An 11013-nucleotide genomic window follows, 5' to 3' on the forward strand; every position below is an offset into this window, starting at 1 on the left:
AAAACAACTACAATTACAACTAAAAGTTAAATTTGAATCAATACTATTATTTTTCATAATATACTTACAATCCTAGAATTCCGAGAAGCCAAATACCAAAATATGGTTTCATTCCTCAGTAGTACAATTTAATGGGTTGGCCTCAGTAGTACAGTTCAATGGGCTCGCCTCAGTAGTACAGTTCAATAGGCTGGCCTCAGCAATACGATTCAATGAGCTGGGCTCAGCAGTGATAGGACTAAGTCCCCTTCCTTCAGTCCCTTTCAGGTGCTCCGCGGCTTCAGCGTGAACTAAGAGATTCGTGTTCACGGAGAGGGTGGTTCAGGTGATCAATCTGATCCGGCCTACACTTGCGATTCTTCCTTCGTTGTTCTGCAAGTGAAGTCACCTCCAAATTGGGACAGTAAGCTACAGTTTTTATTGAGTGAGCTGCCGTCAATGGGCTTCTCCTACTCAAACCTGTCATTACCCCCAAATTTGGGCTCGGATCTTACTCAACAGATTCTTTTGCTTAGTAATTAGTTTCCTTTGTTGAGCATTTTAAATTACCTTTGGGAAACTTCCATATCACTGTAGGTGACCTTTTCTTACCAATCTGGTCAAAAGGCCTTAGGGTTTGATCTCTCGGAACTCAGGATATTTGCTCTCTTTGTAAAAGACTTCTAAAGATAAAATTCAAATTAAGACTTTAAACAAAGTCAGGACCTTTTGCATGTAGTCCAAAAACAATGACTTAGATAAGAAGATAAATCTTATCTTCTTCCTGAAACTGGCTAATGGGCAACCATCACAAACATTCAAACCATTTCATTCAATATGACAATTATGTCATGTATTTGTCTTCTCACAGTGGCCTCCTCTTGCGATTCATGTGCCCAGCTATCTTGATGTTATCTGGCATCTAATTGTCCTCTCGTAGTGCCTGCTTCTTCAGACTCATGTGCACAACTTCCTTGATGGTGTTGCGCATCTAATTGTCTTCTCACAGTGGAATGGTCTTGGGACTCATTTGCATGACTGTCTTTATTATGGTGTGTATTTAATTGTCTTCTCACAGCGGCCTCCTTTTGCAATTCATTAGTACAGCGTTCTTGATGGCGCCGTGCATCTAATTGTCTTTGCACCGTAGCCTCCTCTTGGGTCTCATCTGCACGGCTCTCTTGATGTCGCTGAAAGTCCAATCACCTTCTTCGTGTAGCTCAGTCCGCAGATTCATTGTTTCGTGCGCATCTTTTTCTACTTGCATCTGAATGTCTTCTTTCAGCAGATCGTTCTAGAGTCTGGCTCAGTCTCCAACATTGTTGACGCTCTTTATTTTGACAACATTTTTTCTGGGCAAGAGAGTTGCATCTCATAGTAAAACACTTGAAAATTTTGTGACAATAATAGAAAAGCACAACTCAATGGGCTCAATGCTTACCCTGCTCTCTTGGAAAAAGGCACCGGTTTCTGGGGAATTAGGTGAGTTAACCAGATGATTACAAAACCCCTTCTCCCTTGGGCTTTGCTGAGTCCTTAAAAAAAAATCTCCTGTAAGTTATTGCATTGAAAAGTTAGTGCTCTTTCGTACCACTGCAGTGGCAAAGCACATCATAAAGGCTTGATCCAGCAAACTCTTGCACATGTGCTTAACTTGCTCTGGGATGTAAGCGTGGCACACCTGACTAGTGTCAAGACACTTCCAGCGTCAGTGGTGTCCCACCAGTTCGGTCACCAGCAGTTCATTTCTCTAGCATAGGTGGAGCTGGAGCCGGAGAACCTTGCAGGAAAAGAAAAGCAGCATCACTAAAATTGTCAAGCAGAGGGAGCGTTTCACTTCTTCATTCCATTTTATGGCGGCAATATTCCCTTTGATGGCCTCCGCCATTCTGAATATTGCCTTGTGCAGTGACACTAATGAGGAAATGCTGCTTTGTATTCTTGCTTCAAACAGCTGCGTTGCACTTTAAGGCAAATATGGTATTTTTAGTGTTCTGTTTGGGCAGAGCTGTGAGCGTGCAGCTCTCCTGAACCAATTTAGATTTCCCTGGCCCTTTGCAGAAACACTTCCCCCTCTCTGCATTTATTTAATGAAATAGGAGGTACAGTTCTTTTCAGGAAAGTTAATCCCTGGGGTGGTTCAGAATATGAAGAAGGATCTTTTCCACAGGGGAAAACCATTTTGAAGTGAGGGCATGTTCTGCCTTCATTTTTCATTGGGTTTTGATGGATTATGGCACATACTATTTTCTTGTTAATTCTACTCTGTTCATTTCCTCCAGTTCATTACTTATTACCGCACCTAGAATTTATATTCATTTAGTTTAATCGTGTTCGCCTGGTTAAATTCTAAATAGTTACTCATTCAAAAAGGGAATTATAACCCTGTTCTCTCCGGACTTCCACTTTGGCTTAATTTCCCAGGTGGCTCACTTAGTCTTCTCCACGTTTTTCTCATTGGATCTCCTTTGGTTTACCTAGACCTGTGCACGGCATTGACTATCCACGTGTGCCGGGCACCTGCACATGAACAGCCCGATCTTGGAAACCCCTCCATACACTTATGCAGAGCACTGCTGAAGTCAAAGGCAGCTCAAGAGTGAGCCCAAAAAAGCCAAGAAAAATTGTCAAACTGTGGGGTTGGTTGCTTTTTTTTTTTTTTTAAAGCAAGTTACCAGGCTTTTTTGTTCTTGTTGTTTTGCTTTATTTCTCCCTCCTACCTTTCTCATTTTGCTCCTGAGAAACAAAAATGGGGCAGGGGGGGGGGGGGGGGGAGAAAAAGCAAATTTTATCCTTTTGTGAAAATAGGCTAAACAATTGATTTTTCATAGTATTTTCATTTTCAGAAGAAGTCATTTTTCACCTGAATAAAACTCCAAAAATTACAACCAATCCCCACTCAAATCATTCCCCTTCCTGGGATCAGACCTTTCATAGGAAAAGGGGTGACTCGCGGTACTGGAAAAAAAGCATTTGTTATCATTTACCAAGCCACACAGCAAACGATGGAGAGTTCAGCCGGAGTAAATCAGTCTCTTGATTTAAGCCAGACACCGTCCCTGCGGGTTATCTGTACCAGACACATGTGGTACAACAGTACTTGCGGTCTCTCTTTACCCCCAGCGTGGACATGGATAGCTGAGGAAGGAAGGATGCCAGTGTCAGCCGGCAGGTTCCTGGAGCTCATTGCCTTTCCTGGAATTTGAACTTCATCACATATCTTTGCTTTTACTAATAATGTGCAAGTGCACTGGTTTGTATTTTGGAAGCTTTCCAGCTTCAACTGTAAAGAGCTGCGCTGAGAGATGGGGTGAGCTGGGACCTGAGAGACCAGGCTTCAGAGTCCTGCTTTAGGGCAGCACTCTCTTCATCTGTCTGAGCTTCAGTCCTTGCCCATATAATGGGGATCTTAATACCTCCTCACCTTGGAAGGACGTTAGGAGAAATGCACTGAGATGCTGTGGTCGCGGGGGCCAGACGGGTGCATCAAATAGCAAGGTAGGAGCTACTGCTTCGGGACTTGGGAAACGCTGGTTATGGTAGGGGTTCCTTCACTTTATGATTGAATGAAGTGCCATTTTCAAGTTGCGTGCGAGCCTATTTAAAAGGGATGCAGAGCCCCACCGGCCATTCTGGGGGTCCAGCTGGATGCAATCTCCCACCGAGCCTGATCCCACCTCCATGCAGTTGGGCTGGGCTTCCCCACACCTGCAGTAGGACACAGAGCAGGGGATGGCTGCCCCCATCCCAAGAGCTCAGAGCATGCAGAGCAGACGTGGAGGGGGGTTCTGACGTTGCTCCCCAAATGGGAAACCCCTGCTCCCATTCCCAGCTCCCACATGGCAGGGAAAGGTTTTCAGACTCTTAATGAGGCAGGAGGAGAGTCACTCATAGACCTCAAAGGGGACAGGGGTCTCCAAAGCTGGTCACATAAATAAGCAGGAGCAATGGCAGAAGGTCGTGTCTTTTAGCTTGCCAGCAGGCCCTAGATTGTGGCGGCGGGGAGAAGGAGAAGCTAACCTCTCAAAAACCAGCCAGGCTGGAGATCCCACATCTCCCTAAGTACTCAGTTTGCCTCCCATCACAGTTACAAACTTCCCCTAATGCTGACCCTAAATCTTCCTTGCTGCAGTTTAAGCCCATTACTTCTTGTCCTATCCCGAGTTGCCGGAGAAGAATTTACTTCCTTCCTCTCTGCAGCAGCATTTTACAAGTTGGAAAGCCGTCGCCCTGTCCCCATCCCATCGTTTCTAGGCCAAACAAACCGCCTCTTTTGCAATCATTATTCATGGGTCATGTTTTCTAGACCTCACATCCTTTGCACTGTTCTCCGGACTCTTTCCTGTTGGCTCACGTAGTGTTTGAACTGTGGGTCCAGCACAGGAGAGCGCTCCAAGCTGCGATCCTGCCCGTGCTGAGCAGAACAGAAGGATTTCTTCACGGGTCTTCATGGAAGAAAATACTGCTTACTCCTCCCAGGATAGCGCTTGCTTTTTCCAATGTTGTATGCCTTTTTCACTCTTCATCAGTCAGCGATCGACAATCCAGTTTGGATCCTTTTGTGCAGCACTGCTACCTTGCCAGTCACTCTGCGGTCGATTTTTGTCCTAGTGCACTGTAGTACTTTGCTCTTGTCCTTATTGAATTACAGGCTGTTTGTTCATGCCGTTTCTCCAATTTGTCACAATCATTTTGGATGCTTACTCTGTCCTCTGCAGTGCCTGCAACCCCTCTCAGCTTGCTGCCGTCTGCAGGGTTTGTAAGCGTGCTCTCTAGTCCGTCTGACTCGTTCGTGCAAAGCGCCAGCCCAGGACCTTCCCCAGCGCTCCTCCGCTTCGGTGCGTTATTCCAGCGGGCCGTAGAAAACAGCACATCGAGCAGGGTTTTCCAAGTGGTTCTGCACATATTTCCCCTACAGCAGTTGCACCAAAAACACCTTTCCCTAACTTGGTTGTGAGAATGTCATATGAGACGGTATCAAAAGCCTCCCCAAAGCCAAGGTGCATCCGAACGGCTTCTCTCCTATCCACCAGGCCCGTTACCCTGACAAAGAGGAAAGCAGGCTGCCTTGACACGATTTATGCTTGACAAATCCATCTTGGCTGTTATTTACCACCTTGTTATCTTCTAGGTGCTTGCAAATGGATCGAGTATCTGTTTCAGTGTCCATGGAGGAACTGAGATATAGCTGGCTTGTTCCTCCTTTTCTCCTTTGTAAAGAGAGGCGCTATCTCCTCCACCAGTTCTCAGATATAATTGCTAATGGCTCTGAGATAGCAAACTAGCTGAAGCAAAGTGCTTTAGGATGAGTCCCATCAGGCTCAGCCACTTTCAAACTACCTAACTTGTCTAAATAGTCTCTACCTTATTCCAGCCTGAGTTCTCATCCCCTTGCTCCTGGTCCCTGTGGTAGCCTTTTTAGTGAAGAATGACTTGGAAAAAAAGGAAGCTGGCCCATGGCCTCCGGCTGCCAAGAGGGACCTGAGCTCTTCTTCAAATGTCATCAATTTTCCCCCCTCAAATTTATGACTTGTCTTGTTCAGTAACAGGACTGGCTGGTGGCTCTGAAGAGGGAAGTCTTCCTTTGCCACAACTAAGGCAGAGAAAACTCCCCCAGCTTCCCTTCATCTTCACGTTTAAATACACGGATTTCCCTCAAAAGTGTCATGCCACTGTGAGTGGTCACTAGGTGGATGACTGAGACCAGGTTGTTTTATCAGGCCACCTAATAGGAAGAGGAAGTCAGCAGCAGGAAGTAAAAATGCATACTCCCTGCTGTTATTAGATGACTTTCCTTTTCCTTTTCCCCTCTCTCCTCTCTGCAGCTGTGAAGTGGAGCAGTCGCATAGCAGAGAGCCTATGAGTGACTATCTAAACTGCAGCTAGAAAGACAGAGATGAAGATGGCAATGCCACCAGGCATGCCATTACCCAGGCAGGGTGAAGTTTGGAACTGCCATCATGGAAAAAATACCTGGCCATGTTAAGGTGGAAAAAATGTGAGCAAATATATTAACCACTACACATATTTTAAAATGGGTTTCAGTGCCCTGGAGGGTGTGTGTGTTGCACTCGTTGGAGCTGATCGCTGGTTGTGAGAAGGGTGATAGTATCATCACGGTTTCCTACTGCTGGCTGTTCTGCAGGTGCATCGTGCAGGTGCCGCAGAGATTTCATGATGGTAAGCAGGGTTAGAGCTGGGAGCTGGGCTCCAGCCCTCCTCTTGCTGACCACCTGCCTCCTAGGTTGTAGGACGGACACCTGCCTGAGAGCTGGACCACTGCGAACGCGGTGTCCTCTGGGGCTACTTGAAATGCACCTGCTTATGGGATTCTCTGTTGACTGGGTGTTGGTTTTCTGAAGGCAGCTTGACAGAAGCCATGTGCAACTCCTCCTTTGCAAAGTCAGAAAAAACCCCCTCACTAATGTCCTGCAGGAATCTGCACGGGGGAGCAAAGTTATGCTGAAACGCTAGAGTCACTCTCTAGCAAATGAGCTGAGAAGGCTCCCTCTGGCTCTGCGGTGCCTCTGAGATCCCTCACACTTGCCAGCAGAAAAGAGCCACTTCAAAGGAGTCCTCCCAGCAGGTGTCCCGGGGTTGCTGTTAGTGTGTGGAATAGAAAACACGGATGCAAATCTGTCTTTTACCCAGAACTGTGAACCTGTGCATAGTTTCGAGTGAAAGCCTGCATAGGTCTACACCCTCATCATATGGAGGGGCTCAAAAACAATGCACATGTTCTGACCGCTGCTTAAGTTGGGTAAGTAGTCGGCTAATTGTGGTGGGGAAAGGGAGGTAAAGTATGCTAATTACTCAAAGGAATAGGAGTCCTGAGTCCAAGCCCCTTGCACTAACCAGTAACTGCCTGCAATATCTGGGTAATGTATGCAAAGGCGGCTTGCTTACGTGCACTACGTGCAGCTGTGTGCCTACCAGCTGATCTTGCAGAGGAGTTATCAGGCTGCGTTAGACCAGGGGTCTGGACCGGCTGATGACTTTCCTGTCAAGGGACATTGCCAGATGTGTCAAGAGAAGGATCACTGCTGGTTAGTTAGATAGTGTGCCGTCCATTGTAGGACACTCCCTAACCCTTAGCACAGTTGGCACTGCTCTCAATCCCTGGGACTCATACTCTTCATCTGTTTTTATTTCTAGCATATCTGTGGAATTTGTAACAAACACCCACTCCCTTTTCTTAAAACCATGCTAAACTTTCCACATCTCTAGAAACGTGTGGCAATGAGTCCCTCCAAGTCAATTGTGTGTCAGGTAGTGGTCCTTTTTATCAAAGGTCTGACACACATTGGGCAAAAGAGATCATATCATTGCAAGAGACAGTTTCCAGGTTGGTTCCTGTGTTACAGGTCAATAGCTGTAAGCTATGGATTAATCAGGTCCTCTCTCCTACAGGGAGATGCTAAGTCCCAGATGCATCGGACGGTGTTGTAAGCCCAGTGGACATTCAAGAACCGTCTGTCATTTATATTACTGATAGGCAGCCTCTGCCCTCCAAGCTGATTGCAGATGTCAGCTGTACCTTTCACACGCCTGATTGCATTCACATTCCACAGGTTATTCAGCCGCCTCAATGGCTTTTCCCATCCAGATGACAATCTTTTCAGAGCTATGGTAATGGGACTGCACAATCGAAAGCGGATGCTTGAAAATTCTCTACACCCCTCTATTCTACCAGAAAACAGTTACCCATAATTACACCAAATGATAGAGAGATCAGTCAGGCAAAGCCACTGCAAATGACAGTTCTTTCATTGGAGAGCATACAAGAATGGGTCACACTAGCTAATACAATAACAGCACACCTTACTCCTGTATGCAATTTTCATTACTGCTATTGAACATCTGTGGGCTGATTGACATCTGTACAAAGAGAAGGAGACGGGCAGATAAAAATAATGGCAGCAGTCGCTACTGAATAAACCAAACGCAAATGGCCTCTTTTGATTCAGTTCCTCCGCTGCATATTTATACGCGCAGGGTGGGAGTGAGTCGGAATAAGTCACTGAGCTGAAGAAATGGGAGAGAGAGAACATAACACAGAGAGCCAGGGGAAGAAAAGGAAGCAAAAGTAGTGAATATGAAAGCCATGGAGGTGCGCGGGGCATCTCCTTTTGTGTTCCTTTCTCTCTGCTAATTTCCTATTATACTGAATATTGTTTGCAAGTCAAATAATTTAGCTGTGCAGGCTCCTTTGCTCAGTGCCCATTCAGTGCTCTAGTGCCCTCAACAGTCCTTCAGAAACATGCTGACTACTGCACCGGCCCATCGGTTGCTCCAAGATCAAATCGTACCATCTGCCGGCTCAATGCAGACACGACACGACGCGACAAACTAATTAACCGTCCCGTGAAGTCCACTGCTACCTTGCCCTGCATCCACTCCCCGAGCAGAAACACAGGTGAACCTTGCAGCTCTCTTTATAGGTGAACGAGTCTGGGTGTTTGCGGATGAAGGTGGGGAGCTGAGTTGAATACATCCCTTTTTTGGCAAGGCACGGGACACAAGTCTCCTGACTTCTTCTTGATACGTCCCCAGCTCTGTCATAGTTGAGGCCCTCATGGTCCCTTTGGGGTCAATTTTAACATGTCTGCGAGGTCTGGCCACGCTGTTACGGCCACTTTAAAGATGGGACTTGAGGCTCAGAGGAGAGTAAGTGACTGCTCAGCACCAGCCTATGGCCAAGCTGGGGATTGAACCTGCCTTGGGCAAGGGAGCTGTGAGGATCCATAGATTTCATAGACATCAGGGCTGGAAGGGACCTCGCTAGATCATCGGGTCCAGCCCCTGCCCAGCTGGGGTCAGATCACCTCCGCAGGCTGCATTTGGCCCTAATGGACGTGGGTCAAGTGAGGGAAGCACCAAGCCCTTCGCCCCGTGAGCCATCCCTGCTCCCGCGCAGCATCCCACAGCCGTACCCTCTCTCCTCGATTTCGGCAGGTGCCGGCCCCGATTTCTGCCAGGGAGCTGGAGAGGCAATCCAAGTGCCTCCCGGCCTATTAGCTGGGAAAGAGCTTTCAATTACTCCTGCAGGCTGCAACAGAAGGGTAATTGTAGCTACATAGTCCTCCATGAAGGGAATCATTGTGCTTTTTAAACAGCCCATAACAATCTCCAGCAATTCTGATGTTCAAACAGTTAAACAGCAATTAAAGGCATCGGCAAAACAAGACCTGGGCGTGTTGTTTCCAAAGGACGTGTCAGCAGCACCCGTGCTCTTGAATTTTCTTGCCCGCTGTGAAAATCCAAGGGCCTTTTTAGAAACAATTACATTGCACACCGTGAAGGTGCTCACCCGTCAGTGCTTGAGACGCAGAGAGAGTCTCCCTCCTGATCGGTCTTTCGTTTCTATCTGTTTCCAAATGATTTTCCTGGGTTTCCAAGCTGCAGATCTTGCTGGAGCCATCCAGTGCAAGGGAAAGGGGCATAATAAGTAAGTTATTTCCCTTGCAGTGATGCAAAGAGGCCCAGCTGCATGTGATGTCATGGCGGTACATGGTAAGAGATGGCCCCCTTGCCACAAAGGCTTTGTAATCTGATGGAAAAGCCCTTTTTTTGCATAAGGAACAGGGGTCTCTCTATGGTATGTCCACGGCAGGACACTTCCCCTTAGTGCACACCCAATCCTGGAGACATTTCACTGCAATGCATGCACTGGAGACCGCAGTCCCGAGGGCAGCCCCGGATGGTGCATCTGCATCAGAGTCACCGCTGCATTCAAGAGTGGCACCTGGGGATGCCTGGACACATGACTTATGGGAGGGGATGCAATGTAGATGTGCCCAGAGTGGTCCTCTGAGCTGGTCAGGGTCCCTGGGGGAGGTTGCAGGGCAGCTGCGAACTAAATATCGCGTCTGGAGTCCTAATTTGCTGCCTTCACTAGGAAACCCTTTTGCTCTTGGTAGGGGAGCCAGTGGTAACTACCTGTGGGAAGGCCTCTCTGCAAGATCTTTGAAGGTCTTTCATCTTGGATTAATTGTAGGAAAGTCCTGAAATGCCCTGTACTTTTTCGGGGCACTGCTTTTCGAGCTGCTTGGTGGAGTAGCCGTTAGCAAAGAGCAGATTTTTCTGTTGGGTTTCCCCCCACCCCGAACAACAGAAGCAATGTTGTTTTCAGGCCTCGCTTGCTGCTGGCACTGCCCAAAACTGTGTGTTTGCCTCCCGTAATTCGTTCCAGGTTCTGTTTCTTTTCTTACAAGTAACGTTCGATTCTGAGAAGCGTAGAAATACGGGAATTACCAATCCTGCAGCTGTATTCAGAAGGGCTTCCCTAACCAGCCTCCTCCAGAAACATGGTGGGGAGCGGAGCAGAGCAGAGCCCTAAAGGGGTTTCTCTAGATCTCGCTGGCACGGGATTTTTCCAAGTCTTTCTACAATCTTTTTTTCCTGCTTCCCCCTCACCATTTGCAAAGCGCAGGGCCCCACAGGAAGAGCACCTGAGCCCACGAGGACCTTCACCCCTCTCCAGCTGTGGTGAAACATCTGGAGGTCTTGGGCTCTGCCTTACGGGACTGCCCTGCAAGTGACTCACTGCTTTGCATGGATTTCATCTCTAAAAACAGGGGGATTTTTAAAATATACGTTACACTGTCTTGAATGATAAAGAGGGTGGTGTTTTTTTGAATGGTTAACTCATATTTACCTGCCTGCTACCTCTGTCTGAAGGAGGAGGGACAGATTTGTAAGTAGGAGTAGCTTAGGACTCCGGTGATATGTATTCAACTCCCATCACCCCATGCTCTGGTTGCAACCTTGGGGTACATGGCTAATTTTCTCTCTGCCTCAGTCCTCCTGTCTGGAGAATGGGGATCATGTCCTTTCTTTGTCCGTCTTGTCTATTTGGGCTGTAAACTCCAATCTCAGCAGCCTCAAACTCAATCTCAGCTACAGCATCTAGGCAGGACTGTGATACAGATGATGAGTTAAGCAAGCCAAGAAAAGCTTTGCAAAGGGAACCCTGTATCTTGGGAGCAACTGAGAGCCTCTGTGGCTATCTCCTCTCTTTCTGCCTCTCTTTCC

At 47.4% G+C, this 11013-nt stretch overlaps 1 long non-coding RNA gene across 1 annotated transcript; it reads left to right on the forward strand.

Annotated features, from left to right (window-relative positions):
* The first annotated feature begins 3343 nt into the window (after positions 1-3343).
* Positions 3344-7573, forward strand: LOC112551361. Its single transcript, XR_003095646.1, has 3 exons — positions 3344-3477; positions 5805-5977; positions 7390-7573. It is a non-coding gene; the product is annotated as an uncharacterized LOC112551361 (long non-coding RNA).
* The last annotated feature ends 3440 nt before the right edge of the window (positions 7574-11013 follow it).

Source organism: Alligator sinensis, unplaced genomic scaffold, assembly GCF_000455745.1.
Source record: "Alligator sinensis unplaced genomic scaffold, ASM45574v1 scaffold1626_1, whole genome shotgun sequence".
Classification (NCBI taxonomy): Eukaryota; Metazoa; Chordata; order Crocodylia; family Alligatoridae; genus Alligator; species Alligator sinensis.